The 24,792-nt window shown below is 39.8% G+C and overlaps 1 long non-coding RNA gene across 1 annotated transcript; it reads left to right on the top strand.

Moving 5' to 3' along the window:
* The first annotated feature begins 15,430 nt into the window (after positions 1-15,430).
* LOC138918719 (uncharacterized) lies at positions 15,431-18,376 on the top strand. Its single transcript, XR_011428420.1, has 2 exons — positions 15,431-15,783; positions 17,568-18,376. It is a non-coding gene; the product is annotated as an uncharacterized lncRNA (long non-coding RNA).
* Positions 18,377-24,792: the final 6,416 nt, after the last annotated feature.

The following is a 24,792-nucleotide window of genomic DNA, read 5'->3' as shown; positions in this document are numbered from 1 at the left end:
GTGTTGGAAAAAGCAGCCAGGCCTGGAAGGCGGCTTCCCTATCTGGGGAAATACCGTGAGGCTGCACAAATGAAAACTGAGCTTTGAACCAACAGACCCCTAATCCAACATATCACGTTTTTATACAGCAAACTCAGTGAGAACTTTGGTTTAGCAGAGAAATTATGTCATGTTAGAGAGCCTCAGACCTGCTTAGCTACATGTCTGAGAATGCTTACAATGGTCCTTCCAAACCAGCCGACACAGATGTACAATTCACTGAGCTGGTTTTCCCAATTTGGAGGAGTTGCGAATGAGAAAGATTTATTTCCCAAACCTTCCACTTTGATCTTCTATAAGCAACCTAAAAACCATGGAATTCCGAGGAAAAAAATCACATGTTCAAGAGAATGTAGAAAACCAGGATGTTGTAAATTAAGTTCCAAACCCTCTGGCTGATATCAGAATACATCTGTAGTATTATAAGCTGCTGCCAATCTACGAATATACAAGGAAAGAACACAGCACTGCCCCTCAGACATTTCCAAGGCTCCATTCCTTCATTCATTCAAATGAACACACCTAAGAAGGGGCATATACACTGATAACACCAGAAAGCGTGTTAAAAAAGGAGTTCTGGACCTGGAGTTAATGAAACCGGAATTCTGTCATTAGCTAGCAAGGCGTCTTAGGCAAGTGATTTTTGCCTCTTCGGGCCTTACTCCGTTTCATTATACGCAAAACAGAGGTTAGACTAGAACATCTTTCAAGGTCCTAAGCATCTCTAACATTTTCTAATTGAAGTTGTTGATCAAATATCAAGAGAAGATTGTCAAGGACTAGCATGGTTTTCAAGATAAATTTACATCACTACCCTCCGTGCGCAATGATGGTCTTCTATGGTGGACCACTGGCCCGGGATCTGAGGGACGTGAGCGATGAGGTTTAAATCCAGTCTCTGCCTCGGAAGGGTCTGACGCGGTGGTTCAGGAGATAGGACACATGCATAAATTGCAATATAGGGCAACCCAGGCCGAGTGCCAAATGCCTAGCACAGATACTACATGGAACTCAAAGGAAGGAAAGCTTTGCCAAGGTTTGGGGTAGAAGAAATCATTTTCAAGGAAGAGGCAGAGCTTTAGCCTAATCTTCTCTGAAGGTAAGAAGCTAGACTGGATAACTTCTCAGGATCCTTGGAATTCTAAGATTCGAATTAATTAACGATAATTAATGTTAATAGTAAATAAAGCCTCCACCTTTAATAGGTATAGGCATAATTATTAGTACCATGAGAACTGGTAAAATTTATGAAGGACTTTTTTTTCTAGTACAGATATTTCATGATAGTTAATTACAAATTCCTTTGACTAACCATATCATACAAGCTAACCACCTTATGTGTGACTTAATAATTAACTAATTCTGGTTTAAGTAATTGTTTTAAAATAAATTGAGGATGACTATTGAGAACTATGGCTGCCAAACCACTAGCATTTCCTTCTTGAACTTCCAGTAACTATCTCCTCACCGCTGGTAATTCTAGGGTGGAACATAGGCTAAGAAAAAGAGATAAAACAGTTATTTGGCAACTATAAAGAATTCCTCTCTTGCCACTGACCTTTTCATTTTGAAACTGGTGGACAGGGAGAAGAGACTAGATTTGACAGTTCTGCCATCATCAAGCAGCTTTATTGTGTTGGGCAACTTCGCTCATGGCAGAAAGAAATTCAATAAGACACACACACAAGCTTCCCCATGGCAAGGGGCAGAGAGATGAGTGCCATGGATCCCCCCTTTTTGTGTCCCCAAAGTTAGTACCCAGGAGAGAAGAGGACTCCCACTGGCAACATTCCGGTGGAATTTAAAGTACATCAAGTTGAGAATTAGAAACAGAGGCGAAAGGCTCATTTCACAAAACTGGGCCATCCTGTGTTTGCAATTCTGCTACTGTTTGAAGAGGGAAAGGTTTACAAAAATAAAAAGAAAGTAGAAATTAAATGGGAAAATACTTATTTAAAATTAATGTGACACCTCATTTTCAATTAGTCTTTCGTGAACTTTGCCTCGCTCTCACCCCTGCTTGTATATGCTTAAACCTGGAGACCACCACAAAATTAGTTTACATAAAAACGCTAATTAACATACACGGCTTGAGGGTACCAAACCCATCTTTTCATCTATTTTTAAATTCTTATTGTGAAACCTTAAAATATGCCCCATTTTAAAGCATCACTGACTCAATTTTAAAACATTGCCAGAACCTGCTTTGCTAATCTGCAAACTCGATAATTCTACCCCAAACCTCAGCGCACTCAGCAACAATTTAATAGCAAATATCTCTAGTGGGACCTCATATTACTAAGATTCTATTACTTTTTATATTACAAAAAAAAGTGCTAGTACACTCTAAAGTATTATAAATAGTTCAGACCAGGCAATGCTTGTCAAAATATGTGAAAGTTTATTTTTCTGCACTCAGTAACCTGGGATTTTTATCTTGTGTATTCATAATCTATAATGTGCCTCCATAATTAGTATAAAATGTAGAATACTAATCAACTTCCTAAAGTTTCTGGACATTTTATTTCTGTTAATATGATTACTAAGGGTGATAAGTTATCTGGTTAATAGCCCAATCCTGCTACTAAATGCAAATTCTAAACATATCTTAAAATAATTGCATAGATGCCTAAAATGGGCTTCTTTAATTATATTCTTCTTAGACTACTAAGCGGCTCTTTTTTGATTGCAGTCATTTCTGTTTATGCTTCTTGCAGATTTTTAGTTTGAGGTTTAAGAGACAGATATATATCTAGATCCTTATTTAATAGTTGTGGTAACACATTTCAAATGACATGTAAGAAGTGTACATCCCCTTGTTAACTAGTAATACTTCATCTCTTGAGAGAGGTCTTTGTAAAACTGCTCAACTTTTGAAATGTTCAAGGTTTTTTTTGTCATTAGTATCAGTCCAACTAGAAGCATATGGAAGTCTATGAATCTAGAAATGCAGAAGTACTTCCACATAGAAGAGACTTTATAATACTCGTCTCTTTTCAGCAATTTCATGCTAGCTCAATTTTTAAATTGATCCTTACTCATTTATTTTGTGACCACTATGCTATTTATTTATTTGTAGTAAATTCTATTCACAAGGCAAATCAGTTTTTAATAAATGACTCACATTCTTAATTAGAGATGAATTGCAAAATGCCACCTTCACTATAAAGCAAATCCACTACCTACATTAGCATCAAATGTGTGTTGACGTGCGACCAGCACAGTCATTATTGGTAACCTGCAACCTGTATTCCCATGTTCTACAAAATGTCTCTAAGGGCCGCAGAATGATGCCCTTTTGACCCAACTCTCTGCCCCTCCTCCGCCCTCCACTATTTCTGCAGTATGTCCTACGCCTTTAAATTCCCTCTCTACATTAATATTATCTGTTCTTCTTTTTAAGCTATTTGCAATGAACTATAACTGTCGCAGGAACCAAAATCCTCCAGCTTATTCTTTCCAGGTAGATAGATGTAACCGGCCAGCCAAATCCTAAGGAAGGGGCTCCTGAATGAACCCTGAGTCAAAGGAGGATTAACTGGAAATCTTACATTTAACACACAAAGTGCATCCTGAGCCATGGATCTTGCTCATGGGAATGGAATTTTCCACCTTCCCAGTGAGGGAAGCATGAAACTATTTTGGGTTCCCTTTGGCAAAACATGTGGCCCTACTCCCTTACCATTTCCATGGTAGACTCTAGACTGTGCCCCAGAGTGGGATCGATTCCACGGCAAAGCCAGGATGGCAAGCTTGGTCTCTGATCCACTAATCAGGCGCCCAGAACTGAGAAAGGTCAACACACCATTTGTGGATCAACAAGCAGAGGTTATCCTGTCTATCAATTCCTCATTCAAACAATTTTGGACAAACCCACTATTATTCCAAAAATGCATTTGTGCTGTAGGTGTGGTAGTCACTAAGATTAATGCCAAGCTGCTTAGAATCATAGAAATTTCAAGCTCCTTCTTTTATAGCCACAGAAAACAAGACCCAGAGAGGTAAATGATTTTCCTAAATTAGACAGCTAGCTAGAACACTCTTGCTTTTCTATATAGGCTTTTTTTTTTTTTTTTTTTTGGATGAGCCTTAGCATTCAGCACCAATTTTACTGATTTTACAACTGTTAAGTAAACTAGACCACAAGTGATGATTGCAATGAGGCAGGTAGGGTGGAGTGAGGAGGGGTGTGTCCAACTTGGGTTTCAGAAGTCATCAGTGGGGTGCCTTTATGTTCTTGTTAATGAAGATATCTGCAGCTTAAATAAAAGCTGCTCAACTTAGGGTTAACTTCCTCATAGTGAGGGTCTCTAATTTCTGACTCCAAAAATGAGGAAACCTCATGTAACTATCAATCCTCATTTGTGGGGAATGGTGAAGAGGAAGCTCATGGAATAGCACACAACCAGATTCCCCCCAACTCCTCTCCCTTGTTTTCTGCCTCAAAGTCTCACAACCTAGGACAGTTTCTCCAAATCCTCTCTTCCTCCTCTAAAACTCTTCCAAAATATTTCTCCATTTTCCAGGGGTGCTCTTCTCCCCACTTTACCCCTCCCCCACCATTTTTATTGTATAAAATAAGTAGTTCTTCTCTGGGCTTCTCAAATCTACATCTCTACTTTTACCTTTGTGTGTGTGTGTATATATATATGTATTATATATATATATATTTATATTATTATATAATATATATTTACATTTTTTTACTTTTGTGTGTGTATATATATATATATATATCCCTGTTATCTATCTAATCTTAAGAGAAAGAATATTTTTAATATTTTCAAGCTTCTATAACTGCAGCTGACATCAAATGTGACAATAACTGGAATGAAGGGGTGGGCTGTGTCATGGGCAGATTTTCGACATGACTACAGGGTAATCTTTTGCTTTCTTGGTCCTCAGTGTCCACCTCCCTTCCCCCTCGTCCCACCCCCCAGCTAAACATATTAAAGTTATTTCCTCACAAAACTGACACCAGGAATGGTGGAGGAAGGTCATGAAGCTCCCACAGTGAAAGAGATTAGAATCTACTATTTGTGTTAAAGGATATTTACGAACTTAAAAGTCCTACTAATTGTAGCATGTACACAATTCTACATGAAGGAACCAAGCCGTCAAAAACCCAGGATGACAATATAGATGGACAAGAAGCTGTTCACCTTTAGATGCTTCTTCTTAACCCTGGTAGCCGCCCCCAGTTCTCTTGATCATCCCCATCCCAAAAGCCTCACGTGTCTGCTCCTTTGCGTTCCTTGTAGTTAACCAAGTCAAATGTTAGACCAAGACCGCCTGTCAGGAAGTTGCTCAGGAGCTGAGAGTTGATGGCAGAGATAGAAAAAATAATGAAGACATTTTGGTTGTAAAAAGGCACTTTCTGTCTGCCATTGGCCAATTTCTCCATTTATTAGTGGCTTTTGAGCCTTCTTCATTTCTCTTTCTTTTGTTTTTCTGCTTTTTCAGAAATTATATCATTTGTGACAAAAGAACTGAAAGTTTCAGTGGCCTGAAGGTTGTTTTAGGCCCTGAGGACACTGCTGTTGGTAAATGACTCAGCTGCATGGATCGTCTCACACACTTGATCCTGGCTCGCCAAGGAGAGGTTCAAAGTGCTCTGTCTACACTGTTGATGATGGCAGATGAGGGAAAATGCATTGTAGAAAGGCTTCGTTATGAAGTATTCAAAACGAAGGTAAAGTGCCCAAATCCTAACTCTTCAGAAATCCCAAATCCAGAGCTCCAAGTTTTCCATGTTCTGAAAAGATCTTAGAGACCATGTCACATTGCTCTATTTTACAGATAAGGAAACTGACAACTGAAGGGGCAAGAATCATCAGCTCTCCGAGATTTTTAGAGACTAAAATGAGAAAGAAAGAATTAATTGGTATCATTTTTTTAAAAAGTAATCTTTTGTCTTCTTATATAAACCTTCGGTTACTTAATAATTATTAACTCTATGGAGCTATTCAGGAAAATGACCATACTAAGGTACAGAGAAGATCTAAAAATAGTGACTTTTCTTAAATACTAAACTGTCAACTTTTACGGACCAATGGCTCACCAGAGAAGGCTTCCGTGTCCCTAACAGCTTCAGAGCAGGACAGACGTGGGAGGGCCGATGAGAACATAGAGCACTATTGTCTTCTCTGACTGTCCTTTCCAGAGGAACCAGCAAAATCCCAAGAAATAAATGACCGGGGTTCTAGTCTTAGATCTGGATTTTAAGCAGCTGTGTGGTCTTGGGAAAGATATTTAGTCTCTCTAGGTCTTGATTTTTCATCTGCAGATTAAAAGCTTAAAAACTCCTTAACACTTCCTTCCAGCTCTGAAGTTCCTTGCGTTCTATGAAGGGCCAGAGAGTGACCATCTGATTTCCATGTGTGCGCTCAGGACAGATACGGGTCCAAACACTGCAAGCAGCACAGACTTAAGTGGGCAGAAGAAGAAAAGAAAAGATTTTAAAAAGAAAAAAAGTTTAAAATGAAAATATTTAAGCACATTGGAGCAGCAGCTGAACATAAGTGGACCCCAACTCCTGCATATTCCATGTAGCCATTTTAATGATAGGAGAGGGTATAGAGAGAGGAGTGTCTTTTTTCCAGGGGAAACCAGAAGAAACTAGAGTGTCTCTCTGACTCAGGAGTTCAAGAAGATTGCAGAGAGGTGATGAGCAGGGCGAGGACTGCCCTGAAATGACATCAAGTACCTAACTCAAAGGCAATGCATGAATAGAAAGATCAAGCCAATAAGGACATGTCCCCATCATCTGCGACCAGCATGGCCTGCACCCTTCAAACTTCTTTTCGCTCTGGAACCCTATTGTGGCAGCCACTATTGGTTAAAAAGCCAAGAGTCATTCTCTTCACCCCCTGCTTCCTGCCCCTCTACAGCAAATCTCAAGCATGAGTGAGCTCCAGGTAGACAGGGCTCCTCTTCAGACCCAAATCCAAAATTGAAGAATGCCTGAACCAACACTCAGATGTTAATTTTAGTGTCTTGCCAGGGTCACAGCTACCTAGACACAGATTATACAACCAGCTTTCAAAAAGGAGTAACCTTGATTTAGGTGCCAGGTAAATTGATCCTCCATTATGGCATTTCTACTCCTTGTTTCAATACAGAAGCATCAGAGAACGCCAAGGGAGACCCAATGGCATGAGGAGGAAAGACGCAGATGCAGCTGACCATGCTCTCCTCCCTCCTTGAAAGGACGAGTCTAGAGTGGCAGATTCCAGCCGGAGGGAAATCCAGCCGGACTGCCCAGGCAGCAGCCAGGACGCGGCAGGCCCGAATTTGTTTATGTGTTTTGTTTGCTTGCTCACTTTTTTTTTAAAAAAAGGATTTTTTGTACTTTCCGTGTTTTCAAAGTTTCTCAGCATTAAAAATATTTATTGTTAGGAAAATAAACCATAAATATTTTAATAATATTGCAAAGTATGAATTTGATAACTACTGCTCCTCATATATTAATTTCTTTTAAAATATGATATATAAAGTAATATGTCCGTGTGCGCGTATATATTTTAAAGGAACCAGTAGTTAGCATAGTGCTTCAGAGAAAAAAATTGTGAATATTGATTTTTTTTTTTCCTACTAAGATACTACCTGGGAATCACAGCCAAGGTAGGACTATCTAGACTACTTGATCATTCATCTTTCTCCATATGTAAATTCACAGACATCAAACTGTAAAATGTGCTTGCTACATCGTCAAAGGGACCTACAGTCTGGTACAAATCCTTATTTTGAAAAGTTCTATCTTATTTCTGAATTACTCCAAACGTTCTTGGGACAACCCGTTCCCCAGTTCAGTCATACTTCGGGATCATAAAGTCTTCCTGTGTCTAAAAACAGACTCTCTCCTGATGCCGTCTAGTGAGACTCGCTTTCTTCTCCTCCGTCCAGTGAGATGCAGGCGGGTGGCTGGCGTTCTCCACTGTTCCACCTCACTGCCCAGAGGTTGTTAATTTTGTCTCCCTTCAGCCTTCTCTTCTCCAGGATAAATAACCAATCTCCTTTCCTTGTATATATAGTCTCCAATTTCGGTCATCATTTTCCCCTTTCTGTGTATGAATTCTATGCAGTTTTCATACATATGCTGCGAGTTTCAGAGCCAAAGTGTAATATTCAAGTAAGAGCCTTACCTACGATGAATTGACCCAAGGATTATTTCCTAGCTGCAAATAATATTTATCTCAACACAGCCCAGGATAATGTTGCTTTCTTAATGCCATCACTAGGTTAATGACTCGTGTGTTTCTGGAATGCCAGATCTTCTCTGGCCAAGTTCATGTCAAATCATACTATCTAACCCCTTCTCCCACCACCAAATCCTCCCCAAAGGAAGTCATTGTTAATAAATTTAGATTTTAGTTCTTCCAGTGGTTTTTACTTTAACTCTAAATAAATAATATGTCTACATCTCTCTCTCGGTTTTTCAGCTTTAGGCAGTCATGAAAAATGAAAAATTTCACTCATTTATGTGCCTTCCTTCTCTCTCCATCTTCTCCCCAATTTAGGTTAATTCAAAATTTTTTAGTTCTTCAGTTGGATAGCTGTATACCTTTAAATTATCCCTTCATTTCAGGATCTAGCAGATTTGGAAAATATTTATTGACTTTAGCACTCTAAGACAAGGAAATTAATGCATCACTCCATCTCGGCACTTCTGTCGGGGTATAGCTTCTAGACAGTCAAAGTTTACAATATTTACATTCTGTTTCATATATATTATTATGACTTCTGATGTTATTATTGTAGAAATGTTATTTACTGCAGACACACACAAAAAGGGAATTAATCCTACGTCACCAAACTCATGCTATTCAAAACAGAGCGTTCCAAGCCTCACAGTCAAATGGCTTCTGTTCTTAAACTCCGCCAAACCCTCAAAATCATGTCACAACCTAGTTTACTTCTTATTTGAATCCTGGCATTTTAGGCAGTTCTATAAATACTATAACTGCTTGCAAGCAGGTGAAACTGATTAACGTAAAAATTTGTTGGAAAGATACAGGGTAGCTCTAAAATCAAAAGAAAAGCTGGGGATGAGTCAACTACAAACTTTCCGGATATTTAGATGATGAAACCATAGAGCTAGCCTGCTCTTTCAGAAAAGAACACCTGATTGGCCTTCCTTGGATCAAAAGCTAGGGACGACGCACCTTGACTGGCAGTCCCATCAAAGTTGCATGGGATGGTGAAGAGTAGTTCTCAAAAATAAGATCGAGTTACTGTCACCAGAACAAGAAAGAACAGAAGCAGAGTAGACAAAGCAATGGCATTTATCACATACAGTAGCACTTGTCACACTTTAATTAATAACTAATTTGGGTAGTTACCTCTTTGATATTGTCTTTCCCCTTCAGATTTTATGTCCCACAAGAAGATGTTACATATATTATTTGTTCTCTTAATCCACACGCCTAGCACAGTATATGGCACATACAAGCACTTACTAAATATTTGTTGAATATTGTTGGGGGGGGAGAAATATCAAGGGTTTCTGGGATATATTGTCCAGACTATCTGTATTAGTTTATTTTAATAACAAATATTTTCAGATGGCTGAGTTACATATTGAAGAAGGGATTATTCTATACAATGGCATATTATCATGAAGGAATACTACCTAAGTTTTCTATTACGAGTGTTGTATTTTAAAAGAAGAGCACCTCTCGAAACTTCTGGAATGCGGCAGGATCCCATGATCTTGTCAATACGTTGCCCAAACAGCTAATGGTGTACAATTACCTGATCCAAAGAACTGGTCGGTAATTTGAATTTCCATTATTCATTTGGGAGGTCACAGCCCATGGATCGCTGCAGCCAGGATTCGATACAGCAGTATTTAAGACTTGATCTTGTAACTCCTCTGGAAAGCTCTCTGTCCTCCCAAAGAATCAATACTTCTCCTTAGCTCCTCTCTATGCCACTTTGCCCATTTCTTAACAAAATGAGTGAGAGTTAGCTATGTACCTGCCTCTCCAGGATGAGTCCTATAAAAGAAGAAAGTATGTCTGACTCATCTCCGTATTCCCAGTGCCTAGCACAGGGCTTGGCAAATAGGATGCACTCATTAAATGTTTATTGAATCTAAATAACCAACAAGAAAGAAAATCTTTGACAAAGAAATATAATGAGTTCATAGAAACACCAGTTCAAGCGCTAAAGGGAGAAGATTTTATCTTCATCTAAAATAGTAAGACCAAAAAGAAAAGAAAAGGAAGGAAGGGAGGGAGGGAGAGAAGAAGGGAGGGAAGAAGAGAAGAAGGGAGGAAGGGGAGAAAGGAAGGAAAGAGAGCTTTAGTTCTCTATGTTGTAGAGAAATTTTAAGTTATTTTTCAAGTGAACCCATTCATGGATTGACCAGAGGGGTTTAATATCTCTAAATCACATGATGACAAAAGAAACAACGAAGGCTGCAGAATTGTCCTCTCTAAAGTTTTCATTCTTTGATATCAATCAAGGAGAATGCTAGTGAGGGAGGCTCAGCAGGAGTCACTAATTCCTCACCAACGTCAGAAATTTAGTTTCACTTTTCAGAAGCTGTTCGTGGCCACGCTTGCAAAATCAAAACTGTAATTCATCTCGAGACAATAACTAATTATTACTGATTACTAAGAAATAAGTCAACAAAGATATTTTCCTGTTTACATTCTTATCAGACTGTTTCAGAGCCATCTGTTTTGAAGTTTGTTGTTGCTGGGTTTTTTTTTATCCCGAGGGACAGATACTCCACATTGTTCTCGGAACATATGCATGCAAAACCGCCTCTTGCTGCACAGCTGCAATGTTCACTGAAACATTTGGGAAGGGAAAAAACACATTTTTCTGGAAAAGAAAATGAAAAGAATTGGGTATCTCACTGAATTTACTCTATCTTCAAATGAAGGCTATGTTGGGGTCTGTCCTATCTAATTACCATCTCCTCATTTGCAGGACTGCTGATTTTCCTAAAAGTCTATATGTGGCTTTATGACACTAAAGTAATCTCAACCTGGGAAACATAGTAAAAGACTACGAATACAAGAAAGACTCTACAATTTTAAAACAAATAATGTGTGACTTCTTTGTTCCATTGTTCATCAACACCAATCTCCTATGATACAAGCAACAAATTTTCCTTCTTTGAAGAGAAGCATAATTGTTCAATTGACAAGCAAGCAAGAGTGGGAGATTTAAATCCTGGTACTGACGAAGTTGCTACATGGCTTTGGGCAAGTAATTAACCTTTGGTGTCTCAGTTACTTCATCTGTAAAATAGGGATAAGGGTTTTGCACAGGTGGAATGCCTGGACTAATTAGTGTAATTATCATTATTGATGGGAATATAATGTTGGTCACTGATTTCACATCTCATGTTAACACCCAGGAATCATTTTCTTCTGTTTTTGTTGAGGAAGTCTGGCCCTAAACTAACATCTGTTGCCAACCTTCCTCTTTTTCCTTGAGGAAGATTGTCCCTGAGCTAACATCTGTGCCAATCTTCTACTTTGAATGTGGGACACCACCTGTGCCTGGGATCTAAACCCGTGAACCCTGGGCCTCCGAAAGAGGATCGTGGGAACTTAACCACTATGCCACTGGGCTGGCCCCCACCCAGGAATCAATTTTCTCTCCTTTACATTGAATTATTTTTTTTAAGGAATCTGTTAAAAAAAAATGACAAAAGCCACAAATAGAGGCTGGGATAATAGTTAAAATGGTCCATATCCACATAGGTGTATATCCTGCATGGATTATCTTTTGATCGTCTGTATTTATCACTTAGAAACTTCCTAAAGTTAGACTAAATACGTAAACCAGGAAAATATAGAAAATCTTCAACTGGTAAACTGCACTGCAGCAAAATGCTTTTCAGTTCATTCATTGGTAGGTGACATCATGACAGTACTATAGCAGTTTAGGCTCCAGTCGTAGAATTTGGGGTAATCAAGTTCAAGTGAAAGTATACACTGAAGACATTGTTCATATAACGTCCAATGCCCTCTGCTTCCTCTCCCTCTGCAGACATGCCCTGCAAGAACCCCAGCTCAAACAGCCAGGGACCAGAGCAGACAGCAGAGGTACATGAGATGCCAGCTTCGCAAGTGTGGGAACACTGAAGTTGGGGACAGTAGGGTGTCCTTACAGGAGAGCAGAGGTAACGACTCATGAGTCAGTGAGAGGGAAGCTGAGGAAGACAAATATGGGGACTGTCTCGGTTCTCATCTAGGACTCCTAAGTGCTCTTACTATGTGTATCTGCTTTAGAAAAAATTACCTCTACATGTTGGCAAAAACGGCAATGAACAATAGAGGGAACCGTAAGAGATAGAAAGCGCTCCGAAGATGAGTACACAGCACTATAACTTCTGCATCCTTTACCATAGACATGGATTGTTTGCAGGTCCAAAACTCTACCTACTGCTTCTGATACTAAGCGATCTCCCCACAGCAGAGAATTCCCTTCTCTTGAACTGAGTAGACAGCGAGCCTCAAATCTCCAACGTCGCCGAAGAAATTAGCCTCTTCATAAACCATTCATACCAAGGACTCTATCCCTTTCCCCCAGACTTGCCTCAAAATTACAGGCAACGACTTCCAAATGGCAACACCCGACCTGTGGCCGTTTTCATATTATCCTCACCTATCATAGGAAACATAACAATTAGCATTTTTACCAGGACTGGAACTGCTAACACAACTTCTCTATGTCCTACACCATTAAACTTGATTAGAAATCCCTTCACGATTAACATTCATCTCGCTGTATCGTGCTTGAAGGTTAATAATATCCACCATCTCCCGAGAGAGGGGGAGGGGCGCATATTTATTAAATGGAGAGCGGCGGGAGGCCGCCCGCAGAGGAAATTTCCCCTTCGGTCCACTAGGGGGTGGCTCCGCGGGGCCGCTGCAGGACGGCTGCGACGGCCAGGCGCTGCTCCCTGTCTTGCTCGCCTGCACTTTAGTTGGTAAGACGCAGCAATATTAGTATTCATCGTTCCCTATTCTTCACCCTCTGTAGGTTTTAATTTCTAATAGAGCCTCTTCACAAATGCCAGAAGTCTGTGTTGGCTGGGGCAAGGCGTGATGGGAAAAAAATATCGACCTACAATATTAGACTGCTTAAAATAATATCCAGTCTAATTCTTGTAAATCAACACAGGGTGAGATAAATACTTAGCACGTATTAACAGATCCGAAGTTTAAAACCTTCATGCATTATGTAGCAGGATGCGCGCGCTGCAGACGTGGCTGTGGAGTGAACTGTGCAAGTACGACGTTATAGGGAAAAGCAGCTACGTTATATATAACGCATAAAGAAACGTACGGAGCCTTTAGCACACCAGCTGTTTCTGCTTATAGACTGAGTTAGCCATGAAATGCAGTAGGACATTTTGCAGTAAATATCCTACTTGATGGACTTTTTAAAACCTAGCCACCTATGCGGATTTATCTAGTTAAAGAAGAAATAGAAATTTTAACAGTGAAAGACAAACCTTAAAATTTTCCCTCATCAAAATATGTTGTGTTCTATGAAAGAAGGGGTGGGGAATGAGCCTGTTTTGGTGGACTCTACATAGACGGCAAAGCAAAATGTAATACCTTTTTTATCCGTAATATTGTTTCAGTGTAGCAAACCCCTTTGCTTGCTACAGTACAGTAAATGGAGTGTTTAATTTGGGATTCAATGTAGTCTAGAGTCAAGGTGCAGCAGTTTTATTGCAGAAATACAATTTTATTGGAGGCTGAAGATTTAATTTCCACCTTACGTAGAGAGCCATAAACGGCATGCCTATTTTACATTTTGCATAGCATTTGATATATGTAATTCCTGGTCTAATTTTAGAGTTTGAAAAGGTGGAGTCGTCACAATAGTTAGATTCAAATTCTTCAACATTTCAGCCGCAAATGCCATTTGAAAATGAGGAATTTTCTGTTTCTTAGTCATGGACTTGAAACTATTTCTTCCCTCTCTGGATTGAGTTCTGCACCACATGCTTTCCAGTCCTTCCTAATTAGGTGAGCCACAAAGCCGTCCAAAGAAAACCCTTGTGTTGGAGCAAATGCTTTCTTTGTTTAAATTTGTCTACTAGACGGTATTCTACCGAAAAGTAAGATGACCAGATGCTGTGGATAGTTTGCCTTCTATTGTGCTTAATATCTGTCAGGGTCACACGTTAATGTCTGATCTGATGGATGGATTCGGAATAAAATAATTTGTAAAAGGATTGGGATGATTGAATTTGAAAGAAATAATCAAATAATGCTGCCTGTAAAGCTATGTACGTATTGAAATCCAAATTTGGGGAATTGTGTCATTCTCTTTCCTTCAAATATATTCATTACAAGAAACACACACCGGTAGAGTAAATGCTGCCCTTCCATCTGTTTCCCTTTGCCGTATTAGTTCTTATCAACATTTCCTACCTCCGCTTTACCACCAGGTGGAGCCCTTTGTTTATGGACATCTGTCCATTTCCTTTCTCTCGAAGATGCTACCAGATAAATAGCTCCAGAACTAAAATACTGTTGCGAACACGAAAATTTAACACCCACAGATAAAAAAAGTAAAGCTTTTTCAGGCATTGGTATAATAAACCTCGCTTTAAGAGTCCTATTGCTGCTAGATTTAATAGCTTACACATTTTCCTATTTACAACTTCTGCACACCAAACAGCAGAAAATAATACTGGTGTGTGTGCCATAAACAGTGTGGCTGCAGGTCTATTTTATGTAGCACTATCGTTTTTATAATCACAAATGTTTGGCAACTGCAGTCAAAAGGAAAAAAAATACTATATGCTACGAGCCTCGGTTTTCTTCAGTCTTAAAAATATACACTTCATTGAGAAGAAAATGTTTTCCTTCAGACAAAAGAGAGTGATAATTCAGCCATCGGTAATAGAGAGCAATGTCAAATTCTTCTCTGGGTCAAATTCATCTCTCTTTGATTTGAGATCCAGTTAGGGGTAAGTCAAAAATCTATTTTACCTTTGGTTCTGTTTAAGAGCTAATGAAAAGTGAACATAATTAGCAAGTTTCAATTTTTACATTGTTTAGTTATATTAATATTCTTATTTTGAGAAATTAATCAAAGATCTTCTCATGAACAAAAGGCAGTAAGATCATAGAAAATTAGAACCCTGATTTACATGTGGAAATAACCGTGGAATGAGTTCACCTAAACTAGCTTGCCAATGACTCAACCTTGATCTGGAAAGATCGTCTTATTCACAAGTAAAACATTCACGTTCTCTGTGCTGACTCTGTCTTGGATCTTTTCTCAATGTAGATTACTAACTGTGACACTGGAAGCTCTATTAATAACATATGCATTTACCAACACCGTGGAGTTACGTATTTAACTGAAATATGATTTCTGTTGCATTTTTTATTTTCACCAGGATTTGCTCTCTTTGTATTATATTTATCTAAAGTTTTGCTTACGCATCTGCAAAGCAGTAATTGGAGGAGGATTTGTGTGTATGCTTTATTGGATGAGTCCCTGGGCCCGAGAAATCTGGCCTTTTTATTGGTAAACAAAGTGGTTCTGTGATCGGCGATCGGAAGCTGAGCCAAGGAGCCCTCATACAACAAAATGCGGGGACCACCATTTTGCTGTCTGCTCGCACACAAGAAAATGGTGGCACAGAAAACAGTTAACACATTGTGCCCAGGAGAGTTGTCTTTCAAAGTACTCTGCTCTCTGATCCGAATATTGAGCTGCTTTTAAAAATATTGTGACAAAGGGCTAAAGGTATGCATTTTCTTTAAATATATAAAACCTGTGTGTTTGTGTGTGTATGTGTATGAAATGCTGAAAGAATCGGCTGTGTATATTCAACCAAAGGGTAGAAAGAATTGGTCAAAAATGAACACTCAAGCTGAACGGCAAAGCAAACCTAAATAAAAAGCACAGATCCTGAAAATTGCTTCTAACAGCTCACAAAAGCCGTATGGTGAATTAGGCCGTGATGACGTCTTTCAGTTTAGCATTCACTGCGTGAAACTTAGAGTTAGGACATTTAAGAGAGTTGGGATTTTTTTCTTTTTCTTCTTCTTCTTCTTTTTTTTTTTTAATGTCCTGTAAAAATCAGAAGCAATCCCACATTCGACTCTCGTCTGGGAACCTTACTCCCTCATTTTTTTATAGGAGGCAAAAATAAAATAAAACAAGTACCCATCGTCCCCTCCTCTTCGCCTTCTCCTCTTATTTTTAATCATTAAAAATGCTGCCTCGGCTTTGTTTAAGTGTGGAAATTCTCATTTTTCTGCAGTGTTTCAGACTCACATAGGCTCCTTGGGGACGCAGTGAGAAGCTAACCAACTGCACATGGGAAATGAGAATTTGCGGGGTTAGAAAAACGGCAGTGTTGGGTAATTTTCCACATGGAGTAGAAGTCATGAGTGACTTTTTTCTTTTAAACATAGTGGCTTTACTTAAGCACTTGGTATAGAGTTGTAGGTTCACATTTGAACAGCTGACGCATTAAAAGGTCTTACAAAATTTAACTTGACTTCTTTCTATAAACATTTTCACTATTTTCAAGTGCATAATAAATAGGTTAGAACAGGATACCCTTCCTCTTCCTCCTCCTCTCCCCAGACGGAATTAGAAAAAGCTACTGTCTGTACATGAGAAATAGCCCTGGCGGACCCACCAGCAGGTTATGCAATATGTGACATAGACCACCAGGGGCTGAACTGAAACCACTAATACTTTTTTCATATGATCATTAGCTAGAGTTAAGCAAGGTGTCAAAGTGAAAAGATGGAGAGGTTGACCTGGCTCATTATATTTGCATGTCTTCACTTTAATTATTTTTTGCATTAAAATTAAACCCTAATGTTCAGTTTCAAAATTTAAACATATTGTCACCCAAATACAGGACATTACTTTTGATATTTTTAAACGATTTATAATGTATTACTTTGTGATTACTGTTTACAGTTGCTTTTCAATAAATACTAAAGGTCTTGTGCAAAATGCAATTTAAATGTGAGGCTAGGGAGGTTATTAGTGAAATTTTTCCCGTTTGTACTTTATGAGATAAAAGTGACTTGTTTTGAAATGTAGATCTTAAATTAAAATCTGCCTCGAACCAAGATGAGTAGGTCTGGGGCTCCTGGAGTGAGTCTGCATGCATTCTTGACCTTGTGCTGGCAGTCACTGGGAAGAACGTGTTCTCTTTATAATAGCTACTTTACAATTTTAGTGACATTGCTAGGCTTTTACATGCACTAATATTAGTTGCCCTGTGTGCCTTAAATAAAGCCAATCCAATAAATTTAGAATTGGGTTCAGAAATAAATGTCATGTCAGTAACCCTCAACCAGATATCAGAAGAAGGAGTATGTAATTGTTTAGTCCAAAAATTAAGTTTCATGTTTTTAATTGGTGTCATATCCTGCCCTAAGTCTGTAGTGCTTAAATCAAAGGTGACCACATTAACCTGGAAAGGAAACATAATAACAACTCCTTTCATCCCCTGACTCAAATGTTTTTATGCTCAACCCTAATTTTTGTTAAAACACTTTCAGGCAAAGACAACAGGAAACAGTAAACATGGCAACACCATGAAAATAATTTTCTGATGCACGATTTCTCTCCGCGTTCAAAGAGGGAGCTGCGCAGGCTGCAGAGGAAACTGCTGTGTCATTAAACCCAATGCCGACGAAAACAGCCACCCTTGCAGCAAAATGGATACCCCTCTCCATTTCATAAATCTTGTTTCCAACTAGACGAAAGCCAGGAATGGACTCCGTCTCTCACATCAATGGCCTGAAACTGGGGTACCACAGCAGAATGTTCAAAGGGAATCAAAAGTGTCTAACAACTGCAGGGGCAGGGGTGCACGATCACTGACAGCCAGATGTCTGGCCCGGCTGCTAGAATACCCGTCAAGACTGCAGATGGTCTTAAGACTTCTGCATCCAAACAGAGAGTCCCAGGGAAGGATACACGGATAAACAAGAATACCACAAATCCTCGACGCAGACGCAGAAAGGTGCTGTGACTGATCAAGATTTCAGATGCCAGGAGCTGGCCACCTTCTCCCCCTTCTTCCCTCTCTCAGCCTCCCGCCCCCTTTTCCCAAACAAAACGCTTATTAGCGGTTGAGAGCGCAGCAGGGAATGTTTTTACACCCAGTGTCAAATGCCAATACTTCACTGAGGCCTTTAATATATTTAAATGTTTAGATTCGGAGGCAAAGGATTGCAATAGAAATTACTTTACATGTGGAACATGGAGATCTAATAATTTGTCTAAGTACATATTGCATTTACTGGACTTTCCTCAATTAAGGATTACCTAAAAGGTGCACATTAAAATTCAATGAGAAAGGGAATTTGTTTTAATTATCATTTAAGCAATTACAAGCATGAAACTTTTTGTTCCTTAAATATGCATTATATAACATTTCTTAACCTATCTAGATACATGTATTTCTTTATTTTCACTGATTCCATATGGTATTGTCTTGAAATACTTTTTTTGTATGACTAGATTTGACATGCATTTGTGACTCATAAATTATCACAAATATCAAGCTATTCTAATCCAAAAATGGATGAAGGATTCTGGCGAAAACCCAGTAAAATTGTCTTATTTTGTAAAATTATTTAAATTTTTAATTAACTTTAGGTATTAAATATTCTCAAAAATAATAGAACTATATTCAACATATTTATTCTTTTAGCATGTATTGGTGGAGTTTTCAGTGCCATAAACTATTTTGCAGTTTTCATAGCATCTCTGAGAGTAACTAAAAATTATGTCTTTCAAGCAAATTCCTTTTTATGAAGTTTTCTCAAGGGTGTTTAGATTTGATATCTCAAATACATTTTTCTTTTGTGACATTCTTCTCTAGGGCTCTAGTGTATGCTCCTGCAGTCGCCTTTCGCAAATCTATTTTGAGGTCTCAGCTTTCTCAATAAAAATGTCCAAACTGGAGGCTTTTGAAACTGGCTGCTGTGAACACGGAGGCCCTTTCTGCGCAGCCAGTCTGCCGGTCTCCTCAGTCTCCGTGAGAGTCTTGCTTCATGTGGATACACAGAGCAATTCTCCAAACAGAGAAGCATCTTATGCCCTTTCCCGGAAACAACACTTGCAGAAAATATGCTGACCAAGAAGAAACAGCAGGGGTGAGAGAAGTGGCCAGAGCACTCACAACATCTTAACAAGCACTAATTAAATGTCTTGCTTTAAAAATATAGCTTAAGAAAGCCAAATACAATAACTTCTTACAGATGGTTTTAGGAACTAACAAGACCTATAGGAAATGGTGCAGTCATTAAGATTAGTGTCCCCGTAGTCTCCCACAACCATTAGTGACTAGAGGTACTATGCACTTTAGGAAGAAATGATGAGAATCTGTCTGGTGTGAAGCTGGGGTTTTTTCCCCTCATTTGTCTCTGAAGGGAACTTTGCAACTGTTTTAGTGCATTACACAGTCAATTATTGAAACTGCTAGTCAATTGAATGTAAAAAGAGCCTTAGCAGCCTTGAAATCTATTTTTTTTGATGGGGTACAAAGCCATCCTGAAAAAGAATCATGAACACAAAGAAGGCAGGAACTGTTTTGTCATATTGATACCTCCAGTTCTAACACGTAGTGGGCATTTGATAACTGTTCATTTGTTTATTAAACAAATCTTCCTTGGGTGGTTACCCTATGCCAGGCATGAGCTAAGTTTTGGAGATAAAGTAGTCAAGAAGACAGACAGGGTTTCTACTCTTGGAATAGATAGTCTGTGTGACCATATTTGTTGAAGAGATGGATGGATGGATGGATGGATGGATACGGGTCTGATATTCCTTTAGGATGAGATGCTGGGGCTGAGCTAACTCAGAGAAATGTAGAGCCAGATCCCCAGGTGAGACGGCTCAGGACTGTGCCAGTGACTGACCTCTGCGTGGGCCTGAACATAGGTGCTGCCATGGCAACCTGAGCTTCAGGTGATGTCACTGCTAGAGTGAAATGAGGTTTTCAGGATCTTAGAACCTGGTTAAGATTACTCTTGGCACTGGCATTCTTGGTAGAATCTGAAGAAGTGCCTCTGGTAGTAAAGGGAAATATAGGCCTAATACTCAAAAAAATTTTTACCTTCAAAGTATAACCGGAAGTGTAAAGGATGCATATAAGTCTATGTGTATAAGAAGAGACTTCTTATTTCCAGTTATTTGTGTAATGCCCTAATGCCCTTGTGAAGATAAGTCTTTCTGGCCGCTAACTACCTTTCACTCTGGCAGGCTTCTTGATCTTGCTGGATTTGTTTTTAATCCTATTTCCATTTGCCATATATCCAACTACTTAATACTACTGTCCGACACCGTGTCTATACTCCTGATGCACATTGGGGTTCAGGAGCCAGAGGACTATTAGAACAAGGAAGACCGGAGGGGTAGAGGTTGTCACACCTGCTCTTTCCAGAGCAGCTGGCAGAGTGCTTTGGGGAAGAAAGCAGCACCGAGTATTTTGGGGACAAAAGGAGCTCTTTGGGGGACAAACGGGCTCTGCACAGAAGCATCAGGTCAAGCTGGTTGGTTGGAAACAATGAGTTAGTCTAGCTAGGCCATTGCGGAGGTCAGGGGAGAAACTCACCAAAAAAAGTCCTGCCAACCTGGATGTTTTCCGTAAAAGAACTAGTTACCTGAATTTTCCTTTTCCAGCTGGCTGCTTTGCAGTATAATGAAAAGGAATTCCCAAAGAATGGGGTTGAGGGACTAGTACCTGACCCCACAGAAACACCTCTGCCATGTCACCCTGTTTATCAACACCACTTACCAACCACCACCGCCACCCTTCGCGAGAAAGAATCCATGCTAGAATCAATGGGAGAAAGTAAACTTCCCTTGGAGGTAGTGTCATTCATTTCATACACTACTCAATAAACACTTACTCTTCAGTGTTATTTGCTGAATAGCTCTATCTGAGCAAGTTGGTAGGAGAAAAAAAAAGGACCCCAAAGGAGCTATTAAGGCAACAAAATTATTAAAATTGTAGCATTACAAATATAATCTTCAGCCTTGGGAGAGTCCAAAAGCTAAAAGCTAGAGAAAGCAAGACTGTTTTTCTCTGATGCCATAGGCTAGGACAGAGTGTTTCCGGTAATGCAGCTGATGGAGATGATGAGCTGACGATGCCGCTGCTGCTGGGGGCTGCCATTCTCACTGTGATGGCTCGATATAAGGCTGGCACTGTGCTCAATTCCTTACATTCATTTTATTTTTTAATTGCTGCAACAATCCTGTTAAATAGGACTTATTATTCCCATTTTACAGATGAAGAAATTGAGGCTCAAAGAGGTTAAGTTACATCTAGTAAATGGTGGAATGTAGATTCCCACTTCAGTTATCTGCCTCCAAAGCCCACAGGACCATACTGCGTCTCTCATATGGTTGAGTTGCTTATATTTGAGGCTATTTAATATTCAAGGCAAAATCGAAGTGATTTTCACTCACACATGTGAGAGTTGGGTGAATATTTTTTAAACCAGGTCTGGAAGACCTTTACTATGAGCTTTTAAATGCATATTTAAATGCAACGTTTGCACGGATGGTCCAAATGTTAGTAATTTTTGATGGGCTCCGAATCTCATTCTTTGTGTTCTCTTTTACATCAGATCTCTCTGAGAGGTACCACAGATGTAATGTTTCAGATTCAAAAGTTGTTGCAGTCTGGTAAATGAAATAAGAGAGAGAAAGGCAAATACTGTACGATCTCACTTTTATGTGGAATCTAAAAAAACCAAAATCATAGAAAGAGAGGTCAGATTTGTGGTTTCCATAGGTGGAGCAGGGTGGGGGTGGAAGGTGAAGATGGTCACACGGGACAAATTTCCAGTTGTAAGATAAATAAGTTCTGGGGATGTAATGTACAGCATGGTGACTATGGGTAAAAACACTGAGCTGTATATTTGAAAGTTGCTAAGAGAGTAGATCTTAAAAGTTCTCATCACAAGGAAAAAAATTGTAACTGTGAGGTGATGAACGTTAACTAATCTTACTGTGGGAATCATTTTGCAATGCACACATGTATCAAATCATTACGTTGTACAAACTTACACAATGTTATATGTCAATTACATCTCAATAAAAGTGGGGGGGGGGAAAGTGTTGCCCTTTCCTCTCCCAGACAGTACGGTATTGCCCCAAAGCTGGCGTTATAGCAGCTGAGGCCGTCAGGAAGCCCACATATATGATGCTTACATAGCAGGAATGTCCCTCAGAGATCTGAGATGCTGGCAGGGAAGAAGGAAGTATGGGGGAGGAAAGGCAAAGCTAGTGAAGCATAGGAAGAGGCAAGGGAGCCCGAGAGAGAGAAAACTGCTCTCTCATCTTCCTCTCCAGTCCCCACAGCCAGCACTGTGGTCACCTCACAAACAGCCATTGGGCACCACCTCCCAGCTGACCTCCCCCACCACAGGCCGTTCTTGTCCCAAATCAGCAGAGGGCAGCTTTCAGAAAGGAGCACACGAGGAGTGTGGAGACAGAAGACCCTAAAGTCTTGGCTTGTTCTCTGAAACATATGGACCCAGGCAAGCCATGAGCCTCTCTGGGCCTCAGTTTCCTCATCTGTAAAAATGAAGTAATGATAAGGTGCATTTCACCAAATATTGAACATCTAATGAGATCATGCATTTTCGATAGCTTTATTGAGTTATAATTGACATTTAATAAACTGCTCATATTTAAGAGATAATGCATTTGAAAGAGCATTTGTAAACCACAAAATTTTCATCTCTACCAGGCCCAGAGGCTCCCAGTAGCACCCTTACTTTTTAAGCCATTTTCTGCTTAGTTTTTAAGAGCCTCATATGGGCTGCACCTCACCTGGCCAATCTCATTTCTCACCACTTCTGAGACAGACACTCTGATATCATAAGGCCAACCTCCTTCACTGAACGTTCTTTCAATGGGCTTTTCCCTGGAACACTAACAGGGCCCTCCAAGCTTCCACCACGCATGTTCCAGCACCTTCATTCTCCTGCATTCATTCAGCCCTTGAACACTGAGCATAGATTCTCTGCCAAGCACTGTCCTAGGTGCTGGGGATGCTTCTGTGAGCAGGAAAGACAAGTTCACTGCCCTCAGGGCCCTCGGAGAGAGCTCTCCGCCCTCCGCCTGGTTGTCCTGACAGAACCATCCCTCCCTGGACGAGTCCCAGCTCCAGTTCCCTCTCCTCTATGAAATCTCTTTTAATTCCCATTTACGAATGATCCTATCCCTCTTTTTTTCCCACAGCACGTGTAGGCTGTTTCATATAATTTAGTGTGTAATTTTATTTTGTAAAATTCTTACAGGTCTTAGCACAAGAAGCTATTTGTTTCCATATCCTCATAACCCAGAGTAGACATATGAAATGCTTATTGATTTCAGAAGGGTACCACAGAAAGGCAGGGTATGTGGGGGAAACTTCCTGAGGGAACAGAACCCACCATCGCCCCTCTGTGTCACCTGCACTCTGGGCTAATCGTCCCTGTTGGGAGGGCGGCACTAGTGAGGACAGACTGATTCACGGCTTGTCCAAAGCCAACCACAGGGGAAGCCATGCTCAAGGACATCTTCCTGCCGCCAGTGAAAGACCAGTGTCTCCTAGCAACCAGATTCCAGTGGCTGTCTGTACTGCCCCAGGCTCCCTGCTTTGTTGCCTCGGGTTTTGCATTTTGGCGTTGCTGATCATTGCCTTCATTCTAGATTCTGAAACTTTGGGAATAAGGTCTGATCCTCAGGCTCGCTGACTAGATTAGAACCAAGAACCATTTCGTTCGTAACATGCTGTCAGCAATCACTCATAACTTTCATGGAACAGAATGCATTTTTTCAAGATTTTATTTACATCAGAGCAGTTCCTTTGAAAGAGACATAAAAAAGAAAAAGGGTACATTCTTTCCATCAAATAATCAAAAAGTACTCAAACCTTTTCCAAAAAAATGCACCATCATTCAAAACCTGTTATAGCAATAAACGTTAACTTGGCAAATTCACAGATGGAGAAAGAAAGGAAAGTCAAATTTGAAGAAAATGACTCAAGGTCCTTAAAAGTTTTGGTAATTTAAAACCATGCCTGCTGCAATATGGCTTGAGCATCAATTCTCCGTGTTCTTTCTAGAGATTTCCAACCTCAGTTCTATTGTACACAGTGCTACATTTTTATTTTAGTGGGATTAAATTTCTCAGCTGATGTTGCTTTTATAGTTTTCTCTTGTTCTTATCAAATATTCAAGACACAATAAGTTATTTATCTATTTTTTAAAAATTTATTCAGACTTCATAGTGAAGAGCTCAAAACCAATTCTAAAAATAGCCTAAATTCCAAAAACCCTGTAGACATGAGTTAAAATCCTGATTACTTTTCTCTTTCAAAAACAAAAACTCAGAGACAGAAAGGCAAATTAAGTGCCCTGAGTCACAAGCTTAAAGAACTGGTAAACCCAGAACTTTTCTCCAGCAGAACCACGGAGGCCTGGTATTGGCCTCGATTCCGAGCAGCAAAGGCGCACTTAATGAGTCCGCCGCTCTCCATTCACGCAGTGCGCTCAGTCCCTGGGAGTCGTGAGTCGTTTGGAGGTATCCCTCATGTCCTCCCCTTCTCCCAGCAATAACAGTCGCAAAGTCACAAGTCAAAGATGAATTCTAACTGTTTTGGTGGTGGTGCAGTCTCCCTAAACCTAAGATGGAGCCTTTTCTTCTCAAGAAAAGTATAGGGTTTACCAGCTAGCTGTCAATTGCTTTCATCTTTTCATCATCCACTTTTGAAAT

Source organism: Equus caballus, chromosome 18 (genome assembly GCF_041296265.1).
Source record: "Equus caballus isolate H_3958 breed thoroughbred chromosome 18, TB-T2T, whole genome shotgun sequence".
Taxonomy (NCBI): domain Eukaryota; kingdom Metazoa; phylum Chordata; class Mammalia; order Perissodactyla; family Equidae; genus Equus; species Equus caballus.
Note: the sequence above shows the minus strand (reverse complement) of the source record. Positions and strands in the feature narration are given on the sequence as shown.